We start from the raw sequence: 27130 nt of genomic DNA, 5'->3' as shown, positions 1-27130 counted from the left end.
TCACACACAAACATTAACAAATACATCTGAAAAAGGAGTGTAAGGAGTTGTTGTTGGACAGTCAGATAAACCTATCTTTCTTTTTTAAAATGTACATTTTCCCAAACTGCCCCTTATTGGGCATTTCCGTCTAATGCTAGAAATAGCGTTGGTATATATATATATATATATATATATATATATTTGTATATAAATATATACAGTATGCTCTTACTATATACTTAAATGTTATTACTCTCATCGATTAACACGGCTTTTCTACACTAATTTATCACTAACTATTGCAGTCGTGTTTTTTGTGTTATTGTTTTTGTTCACATATATCCATGGAGAGGGAGCGGCATGCAGTTTGCCCTCTCATGACAGGTGTGTCTGTATGTGTGTGGTGTGTGTGCGTGTGTGTGTGAGTGTGTGTGCGTGTGCGTGTGTGTGTGAGTGTATCTATCTATATATATATGTATATGTATATATATATATATATATATATATATATATGTGTGTGTGTGTGTGTGTGTGTGTGTGTGTGTGTGTGTGTATTAAACGTGAACCAGCTTTTAGTAAATGTATATTTGCTTTCCTGAATAAATTTCGATGTATGCAAATGAGAACATGTAAAGAGGCCAATATTCAAAGTTTTTTTCTGCGCATGAGCACTCAAAAGTCAACTGAGAAAAACATACCATGTAGTCATGGACAGCGCCTAAAGTATTTCTCAATACTTTGCAATAAGAGAACATTGTAAACATTCGGGGGACATTGTCAACATAGAAGCAAGTTGTACGCGCAAGTGGGCGATACCTATAGCTTTATACGTTTTTGTTTGTTTCAGTGGTTTAAATTGGGAATTATTTGAACAATAAACTGCCATCTGCGAAGTGGTCTACATTGCATTCTTCCACAGTTTCTTATTCTATTATCCTTAAGGTATTATAGGCAAGAGCTCATGTTATAATCAAAAGTGAAATGGTTTATGTGAAATGAAAAGTGAAATGAAATTATATCAAACGACAGTTGATGTGCCCTATAGCAATAACATAAAGAATAACGCGAGGACAACTGTCATTTTTGATTGAAATATGAAATAAGAGGTTTTTTCACGCGCTGACTCTGAACAAAATATTAAAGTTACATGTACAATGAATCATTAGTTGTGCGTGTGATGATGATCTCAACACTGTCTTTATTTCAGTCAGAGTACACTTTGTCATGTTTAATGATAGCACAAGGTGATGTATGGAAGAGCTGAAATAAACGGAAGCGGAAGGTTTGTGTCCATAATATTTCACATGGTATAAAGTCTGTATATCCTGGGCGATGTTGGTGCAATGCCGATGTTCAGGTCCCTGCAATTTCGGAAGGCTGGTTCGGACAAAGGTTATTGAACGTGGCGTCTTAAGAGTTTGTAGATTTAGTCACAAAACAGAACAAAGGATTGTGTGCTTTTTTTTTATTAAACTTGATGGGATAAAATGATTTTCATATCTCGTGGGGACAACAGTCAGATAGTAGAGGTGTCTGGTTTTGCTTATCATGGGGCACGGTCGGTGTTGATGGCGCTCAGCGAGAGAGCGAAGCGTCCCCGGTGGATCAGCCAAGGTGGAGTTAAACGGGGGTAAATTCGAGACCAGTGGTGAATCCAGGGGGATAGGGGAAGCGCACCGGGCGCGCGCCTCTTTATTTTATTTACTTAAAAAAAAATGGGGGAGGGGTACGTACGCCCCTTTAATGTTGTAAAGGCACCCCTTCTTTACGAAATTCCTGGATCCGCCCCTGAAGACTTTACTTGCGACGCGACGGAATGGTGGAAAACATGCTTGCTTCCGTTTCCTGTTGAAGGGGAAGTCATTATTGCTATGAAATATAAGAATGATATAAGTTTCATGCCGAATCAAGAATTATAGATGGAATTCCATGATGAAACAAAAGGTAAGGAAAAAAAGTGTGCCGTCGTCACCACAAGGAAGGTGTTTTTTTTTCCGTGCCAGACAAATCTCTTATCGAGAACTTCATTGGTAGTTCACCACATGCAGAACGGCTCCAGGTATTAATTGTTTTGTTAGTAGCTCACTGTAGTGTCGGAAATTTGATGGGGAAAACAGAAAAATGAATTGTTTGGTTTATTTTCAACGTACATAAATTGCAACGATCCTCCTGATCGTGTCATTTCGTGAAATATCACAGCTCCATAATCACCAAGCATCTCCTTACTATCGAGAAAGCTATCCTCAGAACAAAGGTACGTGCTTATGATGGGGACGGTTGATACCTAAAATTGATAAGTATTGTTGTAACCTTTGCAACATTCGATAGCATACTTCTTGAGATTGACTATTCAGTAGTTTAGATATAAATTAATACATATTGCACAGATACTTCAAAAATGCATAAACCCATCATTCTGCGAAACGAAATATAGACAGATTATGTGCAGAAACCTTTCCGGTAATATATAGTACTTGGTAAACTCGATTCCATTTCCATAGTTATATTGAGACTGCTGTTACTGTGCCAAAGTCAGAAAATCATTCATCTTAATTCAACACTATTTCTTTCGATTTTTGTTTGGTCGTAATGAACTGTTTTCATGAGCACGTTCTATCCTTAACATAACACGTTATCCGCTTTATCCATTTAGCCCTGTATTAAAAACAAGATGTTTCTTATTAGTAGATATTCACTCAAAGACTGGTTTCTTTTGCCTAAATTAGAATCGAACATGTGACTCTTGACTAAATGACGTACAGCTAGCGTCGCACAGATGCAAAGAGACGCCTGTGAACGTCGCTCAAATAAATTTGTTAAGAAGTAATGTAACAATTAAGGATTCAATCTCCGGCTGTCTTGTGTTTTCTAGTCAAACGATTCAAATGATACGGTGTTGCTAAACATATATGTTTTAACTACATTGATATGTGAGTTTAATGAGTAAGATACATAATATGTTCATATTCGTTCCTTCAGATGAAGCTGTACGCCATGTCATTTCCTGCCCTCCTGTGTCTTTGTGTCCTCCACGCCGTAACGCTGGTTGAGGGTAAGTCGCTGTCAACTTTATTTGCAAACTTTCATGATTTCACATTAGTCATATGTATTTTGTTCTAACCATCTGATAACATCCGTGAGATTTAGTCGTCATATATTTTTGAGCCCTTGCCTGTGGCTTTTGCATAGTATATACTTTCCCTTGTCTTGAGAGCACATTTAATATTTTCTCTTTGAAAATATGATCGAAGTAAAATAATTATAAAAAACAACAACCATGACAACGATCGCCTAGGAATGGAAATTTAAGAATGATGACAGCAAGAGGGTAATTCGGAAAAATGTACCCTTGAAATATGGAATCTGCGCGTTATGGCTAAAAGTAAACACAAAAAACATAATCTACGGTATAATGCATTGCGATGAAAATGAATGTAATAATATTATTAGACTTTGATCTGTCTTATATCCCAGGAAGGAGCAGTAGACTCGCAGACCATTTCCGGCTCCTGATTGAGTGGCGAAGTAACTGGGATGGAAGTATCTCGGATAGCATCTCGTCTGAGGAAACACGCCCTCTACCGCCCTGTCATGTGGTTACTACTGCATCAACTACAACAACACGTCAATCCACTGTCACCACCCCATCTACTATGGCTACCACCATGGAACCAACAAGAGATACCACCACGAATCCTACATCAGTTACGATCTACAACCCTACAACAGAGACCACCATTGAACCTACTACAGCTACCGTCAACAATCCTACCACGTATACCACCACCAATCCAACAACTACAACCACCATCAACCCTACAACAGATACCACCAACGAACCTGCTACAGCTACCATTACCAATCCTGCAACATATACCGCCTTCAGTCCTACAACAGATACCGTCATGGAAGCTACTCTAGCTACCACCATTTATCCAGCAATAGCAACAACACAGGAACCCAGGACAGAAGGCACCACTCAGCAAGCCACTATGACGGAGCCGACTACCCCGGCAGTCTAGCAGTGTAGAAGGGGCCCGAATGTAGTGTCGGTAAAAATAATAACATCGCCATGTACATGATCTAGTGGTCGAATTTCCACACAGTACTAATTTGGGTCTTGAACTTGTCCCGTGTGTTTAATGCGCAGAGCATGGCCAGAATAGCACTAACACTAATCACTGAAATTTAACCTTATATAACAATGTGGTCACGAAATAGGTCTATGCTTCTTCCGTTAAGATGGAAATTTGAATTAACTAACGGTTTTTATAAAATAAACGTTTCTCCTTCAAGTGCTTGTTATTGTTTTCTTTTCTCGTTCTTTCACTTCTGACTGTCTCGTGAGCTGCGAGACGTGAGAGAGATGGCTATGGTTGTTTTTGGCAGTGAATTGATTTATTAATACACTGTGACTTTTAAGTGTGCCGTTGACAATCCTTTTTCTCGTAACTGATACTACCTGACCTACGAAAAAGCATGGAGCTACTCTAACTCCACGAAATAAGCATGCAAAACACCTCCCCCGCACCCCAACCCAAACACACACAAATCGACTTTACATTTGACAATCATCACCCGATCAGCATTGGCATAGAGCGCTGATTCATCACTTACTTTGTGACTATTCTGTCTGACAAGATATCTGATTGGACGTCGCCATGTAGGAAGTGAGAAGAATGCCCAAGGCTATTGTTCACTATAGATCGCCTGTCCCATAAACTGGGGAACATGAATCCAAATTAATCGTGTTAGAAATAATATATCACATATGCACCCAATGGTACAAGGCAATGACTATATGGAAGAATAAAGTGATAATACCACATGTGTGTGTGTGTGTGTGTGTGTGTGTGTGCCATTAATTCATGTACTTCAGGAAAATTCTAATAGTAGGCCTAGTGATGTCGCAACTGAATGACATATTGCCCTTCATCGACGTAAATAAGCATTGATTGATGAGTGTTTTATAGTTGAAGCATGTTAAAAAAGAAATCATGGGCATACATACACACAAAATAAAAAAGATTACCCTTTAGGAGACAACGTATTCAGGCATCGCAAAGCATGACCCTGCTCGAAATATATGACAAGTCCGCATCAAGATATTTATAGCATCTCCACACTCAAAGCTTCACAAACTTTAGTTAGGAGAGGTCATCCCACGAGACCGACACCCATGAGTCATACGGTCCACGAGAACGACATCAATAATAGGTCAGAGTCATACAGCCCATGAGTTCGACAGTACGCACAAAAGGCTCACGAGACCGACACTAAGTAAAGAACGCCCACAAGACCGACACTACACAATAAAGGCTCACAAGACCGACAGTACGCAAAAGAGACTCACGAGACCGACACTAGGCAAAGAAGGCTCATGAGACCGACATTAGGCAAAGAAAGCCCACGAGACCGACATTAGGCAAAGAAGGCTCACGAGACCGACACTAGGCAAAGAAAGCCCACGAGGCCGACACTAGCAAAGAAAGCCTACGAGACCGACACTAGGCGAAGAAAGCCTACGAGACCGACACTAGGCAAAGAAGGCTCACGAGACCGACACAAGGTATATATATATTATATATATATATATATATATATATATATATATATAGTCTGAGCGAGCTCTTCTTGTGAACGTTTGTCAGGACTATATATATATATATATATATATATATATATATATATATATGTATATATATATATATATATATATATGTATATATATATATATATATATATATATATATAGAGTAAGTTAACGAATCAGTAGAAGAAGAACGCCGTAAAAAAATAATAAATCCTAGATCTTGAAGATCTTAAAAACGGAGCATAGCTCTCAAATACTGAAAGGCAAGGTCACACTCTTCATCAGTGCCCATGGTGTGACAAAAGATCTTAATCAAACCCGTTTCTGAAACAGACATGAAAACACGTCTGATCATGGGCAGACGGATTTTGAAACTCACCTTTCAAAGAAGTCACCGCGCTAAACAGATGGAAGTAGCGCACAGTGTCCATAGTGACGCATCCAATGACGCGTAGTCATGACTGCAAGATGACATGGCAAATCTCCGGCTCCAAAACAGTGAATCTGAAAAGGGCCTCATCGCCAACAGTCGGAAGAGTAGCAGAAAATGTACACAGTACAGAAACGTAATAAGAAAATTGGTCTGCTCGGCATCTTGATTATAAAAAGTTAACGAGTCAGTAGAAGAAGAACGCCGTAAAAAAATAATAAATCCTAGATCTTGAAGATCTTGATCTAGATCTTATATATATATATATTTGCCTGAAGCCCACAATAGGGAGACAAATGGGGGTTATAATGTGGATATTAAGGAGACAATTTCTCAAAGGAGACAATTTGATGTCTCCGTAATTATTTTACACCTTGTACCATCTTGCTGTAAGGATGTTGGCGTCTTTTGCACTCTTTTTCGTTTAGAGGGAACCAACCTAAGTCTGCAATACCACTCGGTCTTGTATTATGATTTAAAGGTGGAAGACGGGATAGGTTAGTTGTTCTCATCGTGTATATCTGTAGGGGTTATAAAGCGACATAAAGGAGACTTTTAGTTTTTGGCCTATTGTGGGAAGAGGAAACTGTATATCTTTATTACAAAGGTGGCAGCAACAAATATATCTTTTCTATACATTCTGGTACTGGTATCATCAAATATACATCCGAGTTGTTCATTAAACATGCACTTAACTGAAAAACGGCCCCCGAAATTGCACGTTTTGACCCTTACGCACTGTTCGCTTTCGATCGGCTTTTCGTCCGCTTGCGCGCTACGTACGCCTCCCCCGCGCGCGCCGTTGCATGATAATGTCGCGGCAGTACCAAAACACTTGCACCCAGAACGTGTGAAGAAGAAAAGAAAGAAAGAAAAGGAAACACCTAAAATATTGACAGTTACTAACGTTATTCTGTACATTGTACCAACGGCGTAAATCTGTACTGACGAGTGGGGGGGGGGGGGGGGGGGGGGGAGGGAATCGATGATCGGCGATAGTCACCATCACCACGATTGCAAGCCCGTAACCGGACCGGCGCAGCCTTGGTGGTGGGGGGGGGGGGGGGGGGGGGGGAGGGGAGAGAGAAAGAGAGAGAGAGAGAGAGAGAGAGAGAGAAGCTTGGTGCCCCCTCCCCCCCCCCCCCCCACACACACTTTACAGGGATTGAATGTCCCACTCTTTTGTATGAAATAAAAAGTGGGAGGAAAGTGGCAGCAAAAATATGAATACTTTTGTTGTTGTTGTTGTTGTTGGGTTTTTTTTTTTTGCTTGTCAGATGACTTTCGGCGGAAAATCAGACCTTAAAAGTATGAAGACCTTTTCTGTGTTTGAAATATCTGTGCGAGGAAGAGGAGCGACCAAGCGGGAGGAGGGTGTGGGAGGGGGTATCCCACAAGAGGAACCTTTGCATTTTCAGACCCGAATTCCAGCGATATGGTGCACACTTTTGGTGAAATTGTGCATTTTTCTGTCAAAAAAAAATACAAAAAAGAAAAGAAAATGAATATAACTGAATGACTAAATCGGGGGTATTTCAGCTCTTGCTCCGCCTGTGCGACATAACTGTGAAGGCCTATCACCGGCGTAGCCGGGGGATGCGAGGGAGCGAAGCGAGCGAGGGGGGAGGGTGTAGGGAGGCCTTCCGCTTCCCACGGTGAGAACTTTTTGCATTTTCAATCTGTAAATGGTGCAATTTGATGCAATTTTTGCGTGTTTTATCGATTTGAAACAGTCCCACATCATTAAGGTAGCACTTAATTGTGATTTAGATTATTATTGAAAGTTTTTGCCTATAAAATATTATGATTTATAAACATCTTGTACTGATTATTACACTGAATATCATGAACACGACCGAGCCCGAGCGAGCGAAGGGAGCGGGGGGGGGGGGGGGGGGGGGGGTGAGGGGTCCCCTCCCACGATGAAAACTTTTTGCATTATGATGTTGTGCATGGTGCAATTTGAGGCATTTTTGTTTAAGGTAGCAGTACATTTTGATGTAGATTATCATTGAACAACTTTAACTACAAAATTGTATCATTTGAATAAACTTCTTGTACATTTGTATTAATCATCACCGTGGGAGGGGCTAACTCCCCTCCCATGGTGAGAAGTTTTTGCATTTTGATTTTGAACATGGTGCAATTTGATGCATGTTTTTGCGTGTTTTATCGACTTCAAATAGTCCCAATTGTTTAAGGTGACAATGAATTTTGATGTAGTATTATTGAACAATTAACCTTTAATAGCATCATTTAAATAAACTTCTTGTATTAATTCTTCAATTGAATATCATGAACGCAACCGAGCCCGAGCGAGCGGAAGCGAGCGAAGGTGGGTGGGGTGAGGGGGGGGGGGGGGGGTGGGGAGGGCGTTACACTGAATATCATGAACACGAGCGAGCGGAGGGAGCGAGGGGGCGGGGGCGGTGGTGGGTGGGAGGGAGAGGGGTGTCCTCCTCCCACGGTGAAAACTTTTTGCATTTTGATGTTGTAAGTTGTGCAATTTTATGCATATTTGCGTGTTTTATCGACTTGAAAAAGTCCAAGCACGCGAACGATTCGCGAAGGACAAGAATGGAAACATCCAATATTCGGAAAAGTTTTTCTCCGAGTGTGAAGCTGAAAACCATTCTTGCGCAATTTTATTTTGTGCGAAGTTCTCACGACGTACTATGTGCGAATGTCGTGTGTATCATTGCTATAAAGTACAGCATGTTACGTGCACGAAGAACGCACGAAGGAAATGCGAACAACCCCAATTTTTCAATAATCATGGGAGAATTTAATGTACCCAAGGGTTGGTGGGAGCTGTCTTGAGTTTTTTTTTTTTCTTTCCTGAAATTTTCTTTTCTTTTTCTCTTATTTCTCTATTGTGTGCTGGCCTAGAGTTTTTTCATGGGACCTATCTCCACTAGTAAACCATTTGATTTTTTTGGGGGGGGCAGTTTCTCCAACACATAATCTCTTGTTTCAGATGTAGTTTTGGCATACTTTAGATTCTGCGACTTTTTGTACATCAAACATTTCTTTCTCTTTGGTGGTCTTTAATTTCTTTTTTACTATAAAGTTGTTAATAGTTGTTCAGATATATGCTACAATTCTGATTTGTAGAAAAAGTAGGTCATCCAAACAAGCGCTAAACGTGCGTGAGAATGCCTCAGAAAGTACGCGAACAGTTTGCGGTTTGAAGTAAAAACTACATTCGCGAACGATTAACGACGCTTCCGAACCTTCACGCTCGTTTGGCGATCTACGGAAGCTTATAAGCGCCAACCAGATGACGAGATAAGAAGACGAGAAGACAAGTTAAATACCGAGAAGCCGAGTTATTGGAACTCGGCAAGTCGACTTGTTTGGATCAAGAGGACAAGAAGCCGAGTTGTTGAGTCGATTTGCTTGGGACGAATAGACGAGATGATGAGCTGTCGAAACTCGGCAAGTCGACTTGCTTTGGACAAAAATACAAGATGACGGGTTGTTGGAACTCGGCAAGTCGACTTGTTTGGGTCAAGAAGACAAGCAGCCGAGTTGTTGGAACTCGGCAAGTTGACTTGTTTGGGACAAGATTTCAAGATGACAAGTTGTTTGGGATAAGAGGCCGAGTTGAAAAAGATAACGAGTTGTTGAAACTCGGAAATTAACTTTTGGGGGATAAGAAGACAAGATGATGAGCTGTTGGAACTCTCCAAGTCGACATGTTTAGGACAAGAAAACAAGATGACAAGTTGTTTGGACAAGGGGACAAGGAGCCGTGTTGTTGAAACTCGGCAAGTCAATATACATATTTCTCTGCGACATTTGCAACCTCATTGCGTCGTGGATTTGCATACTGAGTTTCTCTTCCACACGACAGCAATATCTGGGAAAATTGACATTCTTCCTGATTTTTAAGCTATTTGCCATATTCCACAAATTGTTATCATGGAAAGAATAGTACTGGAATACGTATTTGACGGACGGAAGGCAGCAACTTGCTCTTTAAAACATCTGAAACTATCTGAAATTATATTAAACTATAGGAATAAATTGCGACAGTAAATAAGCCTCTTCATTTGATATTTTGAAATTTTGTGGAAAAACTGAAAATAAATTATGCAATTAATTGGGATTAAAACCAAATCAAAGACATGGACTATTGAGCCATTCACTCTGGAATTTAAAATAGAATCATTAAATAAGCGTTGACAATTGACACACGTATTATCATAAGCATTTCTCAACAAAATGTGATATCAACACATAGCATTGATTTACCAAGGGCGGAATGGGGAGAGGGCATAGATTTTATCTACGGCCACTAGCACTAACTTTTTTGACAAGCTGCAAGAACTAGAAAAAAAAAATGATACAAGAGTCAAGCTTATAGATCGATTTACGGAGGTGGGGGGGGGGGGGAGAAGGCAGCTCAGTTCATAAACCTGTCATTTATGTATATTATGGTCGTTCCTTTACTTCTACAGCAATATCATATTTCGCAAACATATTGTTCCCATCTCCCAGAGCACCCCTCTCCACCAAGCAGGGGCGTAGATAGCAGGGGGGGGGGGGGTGGTATGCACAATCATTCCCTGCAGGTTTCAGAGATACTTTAGTAAAATATACGTGTTCCTAATAAATCGCCTGATTTTTCCTCGTGAAGGGTGGGGGCAGTTGGCAATGAAAATATTGGGGGGGGGGGGGAATATTGTCCCCGGCCCCCATAGTCAGGTCGCTTAATGTCAAAATTTGGGCTTACCGTTACAGGGCGGATACAATCACCAAATTTGGAGAGGTGATCCCCTAGGACCTACTCATTGATATTAGAGCAGGAGCCCTCTGGATTTTTTGTTTGTTTGTTTTTTAGGGTGAAAATGCTGAATTTCAATATTTCTCTATTTATGATAGATATATACCGTATTTGCGTAATATATAGGGGAATATGGTGACATATAGGTTCAGATCTGTTGTGAATTGATTTATGTTTTCATGGATTGAAAATATCTAACGTAAACTTGAAACCCTGATCAACATCAAACCATATGAAACATGGAGTTGGTGGAATTAATTACCGATCAAATATGATATACATATATTACATACCAATCAAATATATGTATACAGTTTAAAAAGAAAACAGTTTCTGACATAAGCGGTTTTCCTATACTCAATAGTGGATCCAGGTGGGGGCGCACCGGCCCCTCTTCTTTGTTGAAATAAAAGAAATAAATAGAAAAAAAAAAACATAGCGGGGGAGCACGTACCCCCCCCCCTTTTTTTTTTTGATTTTTGTAAAGGCGCCCCTCCCCCTCATGGAATTCCTGCATCTGTCCCTGCTTCTCCCATAATCTGAGACTTGTTTTACACTGAAATTATTGTGCAGTAAGATTTTGAAGTGTTTTCAGGTACAGTGCACCCTTGTAATAACGAACGTGGTAATAATTTTCGTCATTATAAACGTTTTCGTTTAAAGTTAAAAACCAGGTCCCAAAGCTATCATATATCCTTCAATTAATACTTTACTGTTCGGTTGTAACGAAATTTCGATATTACGGGAAGAAAACTGCTGGTCCCGACGACGTTTGTTATAATGGGGGTGCATTGTACTGCAGTCTTTAAATCTAGTAAATCAAGCTCTAAATTGCATGAAATTGAATGGTCATCGATTAACTAATTACTTAAACCACGAACAACTTCCTGTTGTGCTACGGAAGGTCATGCTGAGATAAGTTATTCATCTAGAAACAGCCAAAGATAGACATCTTAGAAACCACTGGTGAGGATGTTTGACTACATTCAGCTACTGCATTATTCTTCTTGTGCCACCGAAACGTGTCTCAGCAACCGAAAACTTCCCTTCTGAGATTATGGGTGAACTTTATCTTTTACCAAGAATTTCACTGAATCAGATAATCATACCAAATGAGGACAGAAAAATATACACGATGTCTTGTCATAGTTGTGTTGGCCATAATCTATATTTGTGTTTACAGATGTTTGAAGTTTTGTGGGATGAGGGAGGTTTGTTTTGCAGAATGTTTCATCAGACGAAAGAAACTAGCTGACTGGCATAGTCGCTTTGTCCTTTTTCCCCCCAGAGGATTACCTTTATCATGTACATGTGTTTTCTGCTGTAACAGCCCAAGGCATCATAAATGTACATACCTAGAGATCAATTTTCACCAGAAAATGTCTTTGCTGCCAAATACATGACAATATTACTCCAATCCACCTTAAGTGAAATGATTGAATGGAATTCAAAGGTTTATACGATAATTGGATTAAATTCCAATACTTTTGCTTTTCAGAATGTAATCCATCATGGTAATTAAGTGGGATCGTTGCGTGATTTGCCAGCAAGACACCGCTCAACCCTTAAAGTGTCTCTTGAAGAGTTCAAGGGCAAGTGGTGACAAGACAGATCCCTACAAGTCTTTCCTGTCGAATGTCGAACAGTTCCGAGTCATTAATGCTGTTCCAGTTTAACTCTGTTTTGGAACGAAGAAAGTGTTGAAAGCTTTCTTACAACTAAACTCTGCTCAATGGCACAGAGCTTACCATTTGCAATTCAATAAATCTAAAGTGGAGAAGCCAAAGAAAAGAGCGTTCACACCCCAAATAAAGACCAAAAAAGGCTCACCAAGCGCAGAGATGTTTAAAAATGTTTCTTCTGTGAGAAAGGAGCAGAGGGTGGAGGATGTCCTCCATGAAGTGTCAACATCCGACGCTGATAAGAATATCATTGACATGATCACAGAGCTCAATGACACCTTACTAATGGCCAGAATAGTCGTAGGAGATGTCATTACAATGGAAGCAAAATATCATTTGACCTGTCTCCTCAAGCTTAGAAATCAATATCGCAGTCACACTCGCAAGACAGGCCAGTCGCCAGAAACATATACAGTGAAACCCCGTTATAACGAGGTCCGTGGGACCGCCGAATTATAACTGGTTCCTCGTTATCAACGTACGCGCTAAAAACAAAGAAAAACATAAGCATGGAGTCGCATACCAAGGAATCAAACTTATGAGCAGTCTTTGTGTTGTTATTACACAATTAAATGTATCATTATTATTGAGAAAGAATAAAAAGGAATCATTTGTGAGTTGATACCGTAGCCAAAAGAATAAAAAAGAAGGGGTTGAAAACGTGTTCTTTGTTTTTCTTCCGAAAAATCTCTTCGCGTGTGTTGTGCATGCGTTCTTGAAAAGTGCACGGCAGGGTTGAACTCTTAATCCTTTCTACACCTATCTCTTCCTCGTGTTTTGAACCATTCTGAAAGAATAAAAATATCATTTGTAAAACACAGTATAAAATTTTAATAAGCAAAGTCATATTGTATTAAAAACGTTTGTTACTTTTTTTCTGAACATGGGTGCAAGCAGAGTAACATGCATTATTCAAAATCATTTTACGCTGTGTGCGCCCAGCGGGATCGCGATGATTACATTAATTATTTAGGCTGTATTCCAAGTCTGCACTTTGCGTTATTACATTACACAAGTAAATGTATCATTATTATTGAGAAAGAATAAGAAGGAATCATTCGTGAGTTGATACCAAAAGAATAAAAAAGAAGGGGTTGAAAACGCGTTCTTTGTTTTTCTTCCGAAAAATCTCTTCGCGTGTGTTGTGCATGCGTTCTAGAAAAGTGCACGGCAGGGTTGAACTCGTAATCCTTTCTACACTGACACCTATCTCTTCCTCTTGTTTTGAACCATTCTGAAAGAATAGAAATATCGTTTGTGAAACACAGTATAAAATTTTAACAAACAAAATCATATTGTATTAAAAACGTTTGTTACTTTTTTTCTGAACATGGGTGCAAGCAGAGTAACATGCATTATTCACAATTATTTTACGCTGTGTGCGCCCAGCGGGATCGCGATGATTACATTAAATATTTAGGCTGTATTCCATGTCTGCATCAGCAGGGGTTGAAAATGCGTTTTGTATTTTTCTCCCCAAAATCCTTCGCATTTTATACATGCGTTCTGGAAAGGTAGGCGACATGGTTGAATTCGTGATCCTTTTTACGCCTATCTCTTCCTCATTATAACGGACCATTCTGAAAGAATGAAATTATTCATTTGTAAAAATACAGTGTCAAATAATAATGGACATCACGATAATTTCATAAATTATTTCGGCTGTAATCTTTTACGTATAGTGTACACATCAATGTTTCCTAACCAGCAAAACAACTGGAAGTCGGAACTAATATGGAAAGGATTATGATAAGCTGCACATGCATTCCAAAAATATATCTCTCAATGTTCTGTCACCAGTTTGTTTTACTGGATGAAACAATTTTGAATGAGTTTTTTTTTTTTTTTTTTTTTTTGGTCACATGCAACAGGCTCAGGAAAGGGACACAGAGCGGGAGGGTTTAGGAGGGGTACGATCCCCCTCGTAAGCACAAGAGATTTTACATTGCATGCATTCTGGTGCATACTTTGGAAAAGATATTTAGACAAACGCAAGAAAATTTTCCTCATTTCGGGAATTATTTGGCGACAAAATGACATGTTTACCCCCACCCCCGTCGTCCAGAATCTACGTCCCTGCATACGAACTGGGCTTTTTCGTTCTTAGAATACAGATACAAATGAAAAAATTTCGATGGAAAATTTGGAAAGCTGTCAATCCCCAGAATGTACTATAAGGTTTTTAATGGGAAACAAAGCGGGGAAAAGGTGGATTCAAAGAAGATATCCCCTCCCACCGCGATGGATCTGTCGTGTTCTCTCTTGTAACTGAAGTGAGAGACCTGGTGCACTCTTAAGATAAAACTTTTGGGAATCTTGCAATCTAAAAAGAAAAAAAAGAAAAGGACCGAAAGGGGAGGGGGTATCCCCCTCCCACGCGAGATATTTTTTTTTCGCATTTTCAGAATTGAAATTCTGCAATGTGTTGCACACTTTGGATAAGATGTTTGGACAGTTTTCTATCCAAAAACGCAAGAAAAGTTTCCTCATTTCGGGAATCATTGGGGATCAAAATTATATGTTTGGTACCCCCTTGCATTTTTAGAATTCAGATGAAAATATGTCGCAAACACATTTATAAGGTAATCTGGGAAAATTTCAATCCCAGAAGTGTATACTTTTTTTTTGAGGGGGGGGGGGGGACCCTTCAAAAATTGAAAGCATCTAGATATCTCCTCCCACCCACTGAACTTTTGCATTTTCTTTTAATTGAAGTAACAGACCTGGTGCACACTTTAGATGAAACATTTTAAAATCTGTCAATCTGAAGTGTACGGGGAGGGTATGGGAGGGGGTAGGCCTAGGCCTATCCCCCTCTTACTCGAAGGAGATTTTGTATTTTCAGAATTGAAATTCCGCCATCTTTTGGTGAAATATTAAAACAGTTTTTTGTATTTAAAAAAAAAGGTAAGAACATTTCTACATCTCGGGAGTTACGAGGAGGAGCAAAATGATATGTTTGTCCACGATACTTTTATTGGGGAACCCCCCCCCCCCCCCACACCGACCCCTCTGCATATGAGGGAGCTTTTGTAAGTGAAAGATCTGCTGCACACTCTGTGATAAATTATTTGGAAATATACGTCAATCTCAAAAGTGTACAAAGTATATTGTAAGGGATCCAGTATATAGCGGAGCTTTTGCAGGTTTATGAGTGCAATTCAACGATCTGGGGCATAGCTCTGGCGGCATTTGGTCAATTTTCCATGAAGAAAGTTCGAGATTTGTCCTCATCTTGAAAATTCGTGGGGGACAAATGATTTGTCTGCCCAAACACTCCCATAGGGGCGGGGCAAATGCCCCTTTGCCTCCCCCCAGATAGATTCGACGCCCCTAATCATCCCTTAGTATACCCATAGATGTATCCTGACTGAGTCAGCAGAGTCATCATCGTTTCTCAGGAATGATTCAGGAATTAATGGAGAGGGTTCAATTATGGCGGTATAGTTTTTGTTATTGTTTGTTTGTTTTTCGTACATATTTTGCAGATGGTCCCGAGTTGCTCGCGTCATAGCATGTTTACATGTAGGTCTATATCTATTGACGTTGTTAACGTCTGGGCCATTCCTTACAGTGTATGTCGATTATTACTTTCTTCAGCGCTTGAGAAAAATATGTATTTACACAACATCCTACAAGATAGAATACTGTTCAGTTCTGTTACCTGTATTTCGGGGGGGGGGGGGGGGGGAGGGATTCATACCCCCATCCCCTAGTATTTACGCCCATGCCTTGTACTCGTGGTAGGGTCATTGTCATGCTACTTAAATTCTGAAACATTGAATCGTGAGATTTTGCAAATTGTATAAGCTTGCGTACTGATCATGGAAGAATAGTCAAAAAAATACTACAAATACAAATGTGCGAGCTTTTTTTTCTTACGATTGACACCCATGACACTATGTGACCGTGCACCACAAAACGAACAAAAAGTCGTACACACTGATTTTGTGTGAGGACTGAAAATAATTGAAATGGGCCAACTTAACCGATCTTGAGTTTTTCATATTTTCTGAAAGAGCAAGTCTTCTTCTACATTATGCTAAAATTTGGGATCATAAAACGGGTAGAAAAGTGTGTTTTTTAGCAGTTTATCTTGAACATGTTTTGGTAGAATAGTGTTATCAGGTATGTTTTTAGAGTCCCTTTTTCATTTCTTAAGAACCTTGTGCGTACTCTTCACTTTCAACTCTGATAACTTTTTAAAGGATGATGCTACTGCTTTGAAAGTTAGCATCATTTATGAACAAAATATGTTGATAAGGCACGCTCAATTTCAGTTTAATCTGATAATCTCTTCATCATTGTTACTTTTGTGGTTTACATCCTGTTTTTTGTCCCATTCATTGCACAGCCAGCGCGGCTTGGTAAAGATTTAGTTAGTGCTTGAATAGACACTGCACTTCAGAGCCTCTTTTCTCAGTTCACACTTTTCCTGAGTGTGTGTTTTCATTTCAATATTTAGATAAAAATATGTTAGGAGAGTCCATTTGATTTGAGTTATACATCATTTTAAAACTTAAAGTCTGCTATTTTAGATTATGCTCTTAACTAAAATTTCATGTCTGGCGACTTTCTGTGCGTTTTGTGATGCAGGGTCACCTATAGTCTGTGGCAACATCTGACAGATTTTAGGATTTATTAGGATTTAGCCCCCCCCCCCCCCCCCCCCCCCAAAAAAAAAAAAAAGCCCAAGCTATTTTGACCCTTCCCAAGCCCGGGGGGGGGGGGGGGCTAACTTTTTATTTCAATCATTTTATATATCACCGTCATATTTGGCACATGGATAGAGCAACTCACATGCTGCATGACCGTACATTTGAATTTTCTCATGGTCACCCATGGAGGGCGCTATTTACGAGAAACGATAAAGAAATACATAAGAAATATGCTAAAAACATGATTTTCCTGTGTAATATCTTCATCTCGGTATACATGTCTTATTATAGACCAATCATTCTCATATTTGCCACAAATGATAAGTAAGTAGAATCGCATTATTGGTTATGGTGGAAATTTCTCAAGATCATCACATGGAGCGCTATTCATATGACATAAAAAATACATTTTGAGACCTGTGACCTGGGATAGGTAGGCGTACGTGTATACTTATCACATTTCACATTTGCATGATATTGGAATTTTGAGTTTGTAGATAGATAATAATTGATTATGACAATGTAATGATATTACAGGCATAACTAGAGTGAAAGAATCAAAATGATACATTATAGAAGGGCAATCGTTGTAAAAAGCGGGTTTTTTTATTTTCGCTATCAACGTTTGATGCTTTTGTCACATACAAACAATGGACATGATAAGAAAAACATTTTTAGGACCATAATCACTTCACATGTCGCTTCTCCAGCAAATTTCAGTCCAGAAACGCCCATTCCATTCATTGTAATTTTGTTAATTGAAAGTGGAACAGAAAAAAAAAATGAATCTGACTGACATGGTTATCAGTTTATGGTTGCCATGGTAGCCAGCAATATCAAATAGAACTAAATGTATATCGAAATGTTTGCAATAAGATGTTAGGATAAGTCACTTAATCTGGTTGAAATTGGATAGAGGGCAAAGGAAAGGCAAATGAAAATCTGGTACGGGCTCAATGCCCCCCTCCCCTTAATGGGCTTTAAAGGATTAAGCTTACGGGGAAGGGTATGAAACTTTAAGTTACGAGTACTTAATCATTAAAACAACATAAGAATTGAATATTTCCTTGTGAACAAGAGCAATAGCATAGCAACAGAAATGCTATTAAAATAATAAGAAAAAGAAGGAAGAAAAAAATAATGTACGTATTGCTGTCAATATGTATATGAATACGTGTGTACTTAAACTCTGTCTCCCTAATAATTATGTGATACATAAAAATTAATATGAAATTTGATATTGGCACATTATGGAAAAAGGTCTCCCTAAGATACTTATTTTTCAAAGTGTCTCCCTAAGGTGGACTCTTGGGTTAGAAAACCTAAAGGAGACAAAACTTTTAGAATAAATATCTGAAATGAATTTTCTTGGCTCCAATTTATATTTCGGATTAAAAAGAGATCTTCATTTCCAATGTTTTAACGTAATATGCAAAAATAGAAACTATGACAAAATCACTCTTTTCAGAGTTTACCATATTGTCGCTGTAAGGTATGTATTTCACGAACGTCTCCCTAAGGTTTCTTCCAGGAGTATATATATATATATATATATATATATATATATATATATTAATTAAAAAAAAAATCACACCATCATACTCAGAACTTTTGCCATGAGCTAAACTACAAACAATATCATTTGGAAATGATGGGTTTGACAAATGCAGTTAAATAATTTTCTTTCATATGTGTTTTATGTTCATTTGTTCTTTCGACAAAACCATCCTCGTACTAATGAGACAGATTAACCGATATTTACACAAAAAGAGAAATTTAAAGAATCACGTATTTTTATTCATGAATTACCAATCGATTACTACATAAAAACATATCAAACAATGTCTATTTCAATGTCCAAGTATACTTTACTTTACACTTTACTTTTTAATATTACCTGCAGCATCTTCGAATTTTCTCACATAATAACTTTATCTTGACGCGTTTTACTTCACGCCTTACCATACTTCTACATGCTCACTCAGGCAGATTATACGGAAAATAGCGGTTTAGCATTAAATTGAGGCCTTATATGCGCCAGACATGAATTTTTAGTTAAGACCATATTCTGAAAGAGCAGACTTTAAGCTTTAAAATGATGTATAACTCAAATCAAATGGACTCTTCTAACCTATCTAAATATTGGAAAGAAAGCACAAACTCAGGAAAAGTGTGAACTGAGAAAAGAGGCTCTGAAGTACAGTGTCTATTCAAGCGCTTAATCTTTACCAAACCGTGCTGGCTGTGCGAGGAATGGGACAAAAAAACAGGAAGTAAACCACCAGAGTAACAACAATGAAGGGATTATCAGATTAAACTGAAATTAAACATGCCTCATTAACACATTATGTCAATAATTAATGCCAACTTTCAAAGCAGTAGCACTATCCTTTCAAAAGTTATTAGAGTTGGAAGTGAAGAGTGTGGACAAGGTTTTTCAGATATGAAAAAGGGATTCTAAAGACACACCTAATCACACTATTCTACCAAAAATGTTCGAGATAATCTGCTAAAAAAACACACTTTCCTGCCCGTAAACTATGTATCATACTACGTTTTTTTTTTTTTTTTTTTTTTTTTTTTTTAAATGCCTTCGCCACAAAGCGACGCCTGGATGGAAGCGGTTATGTTTTGGGGTTGTCTACCCGTCCATCTTTCCGTTCTTCCACCAGTCTGTCTGTTCGCCTGTCTGTTCATCTGTTCGTATCAAATATACATTACTAATTCAAGACTAGGCCCTATTATAACATTAATGTTGCTCACCTGCACATAACAAAATAAAGGGCAGTGAATCGAACGTTTACCAATATCACGATAATATTTTGTGTATTCTCCCGACAAGATAGACATTTAGGAGTAATTAACAAATAGAAAGAAAAAAAAAGAACACCCATGAATTCTAAAATGTTGATTGACATCTGATATACTAGTAATGGTCAAATTGTAAGAAAATCTAATATCCCAGACAAGAAAAAAGGGGGGGGGGGATTTGGGGCACAACTTTTGAGTTCAGGTCAGTACCACATCAATGGCGTGTACACACACACACACACACACACACACACACACACACACACACACACACACACACACACACACACACACACACACACACGATGCGCGCGCGCCCGCCCGCGCGCATCACATGAAAAACACATGAAAAAAAAAATGCCATTTTAGTCCACAACTCACACAGAAGTTCCCCCAGTCGTAAAGTACCTGCGAGCGGTTTACACCTTGGATTGTTACATGACAGTTGAAATCATAGTGGGAATTTTCCATTACGCTTGTTGGAAATAATTTTGGTAACTCTCGACAGCAAAACCAAACCTACTTCGTTTGCTCCGTTGGTGTGATACTTGCTTGATACACCTATTTTCTTTTCCTTGTACAATTCTATCAGAGTGTGAGAAAACAACTTCACTTTGCGTCAGATAAGTGGATTTTACCAGTAGCTATGACAGGAATTCTTTACAAACTCACAGTGATGCTCATTTTCTGCGGTAAGTTTGCTATTCAAAGCAACTTTTTTTTTCTTCAATGTAATCAAATCTGTTTTCATGATACTCAGAAAAATGATACCGACACTAAAGTAGGGACAGCAGGAATTCCGGAAAGAGGAGGCGCCTCTTTTTTTTTTTTTTTTTTGATTAAAGGGGGACGCATGCGCCCCCATTTTTTTTTTTGTTTTTATTTCTTTTGTTTTAATAAAAAAAAAACCCGGATCCGCCGCTGGACAGGGCCTCTGTGACTTAAATACATTTTGACTTGATACCCTAAACGTCACGTATGTGGCGAGAAGAATATCGTAGTATGTGCTATATATCATGTATATTGTATACTAATTTCCCGCTACATCTTCGGATTACTTGGAATGGATCACGAAAGAAGAGAAAAGAAAAGAAAATTCCAAAGGATTATTTTATCAATGACATAATGCAGGGTGTGACATCGAAGATAAAGTACAGTTTCTGTTGATAAGGGGCTTGGCTTTTCCAACGTTTTTTGTGATTTTTTTGGCAATGAGAAATCTCGTATGAAATTTGAAAATGCATATACAATTTTAAAAGGAATTCAAGGTTTATTTGATGTAAGCTGGTGTTGAAATGGCTGAGATGTGCAATATAAAGCGATCCTAATAAACGGTGGCACCCACGTTTTATTAGGATTGTTTTGTTTGATTTCTTTTTAGTTTATTTATTCATTTATTTATTAAAACATCTTTATTCAGGATTACATGGTCAGCAAATGTACTGATTTTCATCAAGGTCCTGAGATACAAATGTTATATAAAATCATTTACGATATATACAGATACATATCAGTTGTTTCACAGTTGTTTCACTGTTTCACTTTTCACTTTATATATCAGTTGTTTCACTGAATCCGATTTTCATCAAATAAACTTTTAAGTCCTCTTAGAATTGTATGCTTTTTTACATTTCATATAAAGTGGGGTCTAGGTAAGTCTATGTAAAGCTGAATTCTCATGTCAGCCAATACTATACTGTTCCTTTAAAGGTGGTGCGATGTTCCGAGGCTGCTACAGATTGGTGTTGGGTAAAACCATGAATACTTCATGTTCAAAACTTCATCATTTGTAAGAAAAAAAAATAGATTGGATTTCAGTTTAAGGTAGAGATATTAGAGGGCAATCTTTGGACTTCTCAAAAGGCCTAAGGATGCAAGAATACCGTCTTAACGGACATAGATGGACATTCAGATTTTTGTAGCCATCTTCAATATGTCAGAATCATAAAGTATCATATTCAAGTATGGTATCATCAAGATTCCGATTCAGCACCTTCGAAATGTAGCACGCCCGTAGTGGCCAAAAAGCGAGTAACACATACACACACACACACACACACACACACACACACGCAAATCTCTCGGCGGACGTTAAAGTAAGTACAAGCTCTAATAGGCGCAAGAGTTGGTCAGCTGGGGGATGTGGGTTGATGCGGTTGTCCAGGGCGCGTTTTGTTGCTAGGATACCCTCATAGTGAGGGATGTTGGTGTACAAACTACATACGTCGGCTGACACTAGAATGCTACGCAGTGAAAATGGGGCATGCTTGGTGTTTATTTCCTGTATGTTCTTAAGAAGTGTGTCGTGTCTTGACTGAAAGAGGGCAATTTTTGAACAAGCGGTCTTAGGTGTAAATCGACGAGTCTGAATATTTCTACATTTGGACATGCGCATCCGGATATCATCGGTCTCCCAGGGTTGTTCTCTTTGTGGATTTTGGGTAGGAAATAAATGTTAGGGCAGGTTGGGTGAGGTGGGGTCAGTACCCTCTTTACCTTGGGATCAATATCTAGTGGTTCAATGGCTTCCTTTACTTGTTCTAGATAAGTTTGTGTGGGGTCTTTGTCTAGTAGTGTGTAGGTGTTGGAATCTGATAGTTGTCGTTCGCCTTCAGCGATGTAGTCAGCGGTTGACATTAAAACAGTTGATGAGCCTTTGACCGCTGGTTTGATTACAATGTCCCTATTTTTGCATAGGCTTTGTAGTGCTTGTTTTTCTGGTTGGGAGGGATTGTCAGTGCGCTTATTGTATCTTTGCAACACGTTGTCGATGTCACACTAGACGTTTTCCAAAAAAGACCTCTAAATGTGCATTGTGAACAGGTGGGTTCCACTTGCTATTGGAGCGGAAGCGTCGTTGTGTCTTTAACACAATGGAATTGTCAGCATTTTCATTGGTGGCTGCTAATTAGGGCGTGGGTTCAAGAGGCGATTCATCTTGAGGTTGATCATTTTCACTGAAAAATACTTTCAATTTCAAAGTTAAGAATATCTGTGTGTACTTGCAAATGATCAATATTGGGAGGGGTTGGGCGGAAGGTAAGACCTTTTGAAAGGATACTGACCTCTGCAGGGCTTAGTACATGGTCAGAAAGATTGACAATTATTGGCACATTTCCCAATTCTTCTCCTTCTCTACTCGTTTCATTATTGTTGGAGTCAGTTGTATTGCTTAGATTACTGATTCTTCTTCTTTTCGTATATGATCTCTTATTGTATCGCCTATTTCTCTGTTTGTTCCGGGGTTGTGTTGGCTTAGAGGAGCTGGCAGGTAGACTGTCCAGTGGACCACAGTTCTGGTCGTGTTTGATTGACGCCTTGATTTCCTCACATAGTTTTTCATCCCGTTTCAGTTTACGTTCCTGCTGTTTCTTTTCTTCGTGGTTTTGCTTTGCTAATTTCCCATTGATTGTGTTAAGTGTTTCATGGCACACTCTCGGGGTTGTGTTTTGAAAGAGTTCAGCTCTGGCCGTTTCTATGTTCGATTGAGTGCTTGTTATTTTCCGCGTGATTTCTGAGGAGACGATGTCTAGAAGTTTGCGAGATGCAAGCCAAAGTGTAGTCCGCCATTCGCTGGTTGTGTCATCGTCGCAGTTGAGGGCTCACACGGGTAAATAAATCCCCATATAGAGACGTGTGTTAAAATTCAAAATTCGTAAAATAGCTGGGAGAAATGAGATGTTTCATTTTCACTAACCTGGATAAGTGAGCTATACCCTGTCATCCATGAAATTTTCAAGGCAGGTTCTTCGGCTCAAACTCTGTCCAAGGATCCGCAAAGCCAAACTACGAGTTCTTGTCACTCAAAAAATCACATATTTTCCGTACACGTACCCAATGAAATATAGTCCCTCCAAATTCCATGAGAAAAGCTTTCATCTTCAAACCAAAATGCAGTTTGTAGAGGAATTCATATATACTCAATATCTGCAACTATTCAGTTTTATGCAAAACTGCATTAATGACTTTTAATGAATTTTTTTCTTCATTTATTTTGGTATCTTTGGTACGAATTTGTGAAGGGGTCTGGGACATTCCATTTTATTAACAGGTGTGAGCCCTTGAGCGCGTATGATTTCCTCAGGTTAGGGATGATGTCTCTTTCTTTACATTCAAGTAGGTAATCTTGTTGTGCGCATAAATGGTTGAGAAATTTCTCCTTATTGTGTTGTAGTGAGCCATTGTCGTATCCTTTTGTCGTGACCTAGATGTTCTGGTTCCGGACGTTGCACTGCCATCCTCACTGGACTGGATCCACTGGAGTGTGACTCCCGGAAACAGGCCGATGACCGTTTATATTTATGTATTTATATATATATATACACACACACACACACACACACATATATATATATATATATATATATATATATATATATATATAAATCATTGCTAAAGGATGATTAGCAAAGGCATAAAAGAACAGAGTATGGTATTATTGAAGTTGATGTGGTTGGCCATGAAAATGTAATTTCCCTATCAATCGTGCTGATAATCTATTTGTTTTCTTTGTTAGTTTTTTTTTTCCGAGTATTTGTGTCTCCAAAATTATAACGAGCTCTCGCTCTCACAAGGCAATTTCAATTTGGTGTATTGCTAGAATTGTTAACAGTCATAAAGGTAAGTGCCTTGATCACTTGCGCATCAGCGGGTAATTTCAATAAATCGTCTGGTCGATGTATGGCTGGCCGGGGGGGGGGGGGGGGGGGGTGGGACGGCAATGTGCAATGTGCTGTGGCAAGAACATAAAAAACAACCGTATCACTCTTCACTCCCTCGCCACACGCATTAATGATGATGATGATGATGATGATGATGATGATGATGAAACAGCATTTATATAGCGCCATTTATCTGCAGAAACATTCAAAGGTGCCATGCTCCCAAAATATGTCACACATCATTCACAAAGTTGCTGGAAAATATAAGTCTTCAGTTCAGACTTGAAGGTATTGAGGCTGTTGCAATTCCGAAGCTGGACTGGTAGAGAGTTCCACAGACGTGGTGCAACAGAAGAGAAGGCTCTACCCCCTTACATTTTTAGGCGAGTATTGTTGGTCGCCGCTGTCGTACACTGATAAGTGCAGACACGTAGCCGGGAGACAAGTTATGGAGAACCTTATAAGTAAGCAGTAAGATCTTATAATGCACTCTGCTTTGCACAGGCAGCCAATTAAAGGGAGGCAGTCCTGAGGATTTTCACTGTATGATAATTAAGAAGAGTAAAAGATATAACCTTTCACCAATTTATACACGCGGAAAGCAAACACTGTCTCTGTACGCAATTTAAGAAAAATAATTCCTGCAAGCGATCGTGTAAGAGCCTGCACAAAGGTGCAACGTCATTGATTCCCAACTCACTAAGTTGACAGCCGTGCCTCAGAAAACCAATTTAAGTGTTCAAAATGATCATATCTGATTTTGTCATAAAATGTGACAATATGTGGTTTTGTTATTTCAAACAAGATATTTCAAGCTTATTTATATATGTAATTGATATAAAAATAAATAGTAAACATGTATCTATAAATAATTAGGGAGCGTACGTATGACGAGCAGAACACGGCTGGGAAGAGTTGTGCCTCGGTGACGTCTGACTCTCCGCCAAGACTTGCTCATTAGCATATTCACCATGCAGATTCACACTTTTTCAATCAAAATTCACGAGCTTATTTGATGATTTGAAAGTTTGTTTTTGGTGAAAGTAGTTCATTGGAGGTACCAATAACAACATTTTTTTTTTTTGAAAATTCGTGAGGACTGTCTCACTTTAAGCTCACAAAGTATTGGAGAGATATATGTTATTATGATTATTATTCATAATGACAAAGAGAGGGAGAGAGAGAGAGAGAGAGAGAGAGATACAGACCGACAAACATACAGACGGGGATGGGGTGGAAGCATAATGAGATGATAACCATTTCCGTTCCTGTCTGGTCTATTAACTTGGAGAGTTGAAATGAACGACATTATTGCCTCTCATTTAGCAATATCACCGTTAAAAATCATTTTACAGGCCCAATGGAGCCGGTAGAGTGCGGGAAGTACAGCTGTAGCAACCAAAATTATATGTGCACATGCAATATACTATAATTAGCTATCTATATAAATATGTGTAATAAAATGATTTGTGTAATATACTATATAGCTATTTATATTCCACATACTAAGAATCTTGCTATAGGATTGGTCAAGAGCTGATCACGTGATAAAGCGTAGTTTTGTCCATCACATCACCTGAGAAGAACTAGGTCACTTGATAGCACACAGTGCAACGCACTTTCCCTTCAGTCTTCAGTGTCGCGCGATGCGTGCAGCAAATTCATTGTTTTGTCATCTACAGACCGATTCGGGTTCGTTGAGGGCAGCCGACAATTTGTGGCAGAGCGGGTTGATAGATAGAGTTGCGACACTGGGGTACAAAGGTCACGAAAAATAGTTTCCCCTGGTAGTCGATGTCGACGAATTATTTCTACAGGGTTTTCACATAAGCGCGCAGTACCATACGGACCCAGCGGCAGTGTGAGATACCATTGTTGCTTGCGACGGGAGTGTGACTTGTCGAGAAAAATGTCCTGTTTTTACGGCAATCATGTAAACTTAATGAAGTAGAGAAAGGAGTACTTACTGTCGAAGTCAAGGAAACGGATGCAAACAACCGGAAAGGATGAAATATTTTCAGAGTTGTTTTAACGCTCCTGGATGATGTTAATGTGCGAACGTCAAAATGGAAGGACGAAATTATTATGTAGTCCCACTCCTTTACATTTGTTGTTGCAATTCAAAGTCCCAGGCTATCGGTCTTTATTGTTGTTATGACGACCAGGGGGAACTTTCGCGTAGAACCCATGCGCGGAGCGCGTAACTCTACTTTGCGCGATCCACGGAGCAAAATAACAATAAGTGCATTGTTTGCGTCATAATGGGGGTATGCGGTTTTCCAAGGTCTTATCGACATCAACGATCGCGGGGAACTATTTTGAGGGATTGACCAATCAGCGCGAACTTCCGGTGTCGCAACTCTATCTATCAACCCGCTCTGATTTGTGGCACTGGGCGCAGCCATGAGCTCATTTTGAGGTGTCGTAGCCGACCCCCCTCCTCTCCCCCACCCCTGGGCAACATGTTTATCACGCACTTGTAACAAAGGTTCGCGCACTAAGCAAGCATTCGCGCACTCAGTAC

This window comes from Diadema antillarum, unplaced genomic scaffold (assembly GCF_040938485.1).
Source record: "Diadema antillarum isolate AM-2024a unplaced genomic scaffold, OU_Dant_1.0 scf00000113, whole genome shotgun sequence".
Taxonomy (NCBI): Eukaryota; Metazoa; Echinodermata; class Echinoidea; order Diadematoida; family Diadematidae; genus Diadema; species Diadema antillarum.
This window is presented reverse-complemented; position numbering follows the sequence as displayed.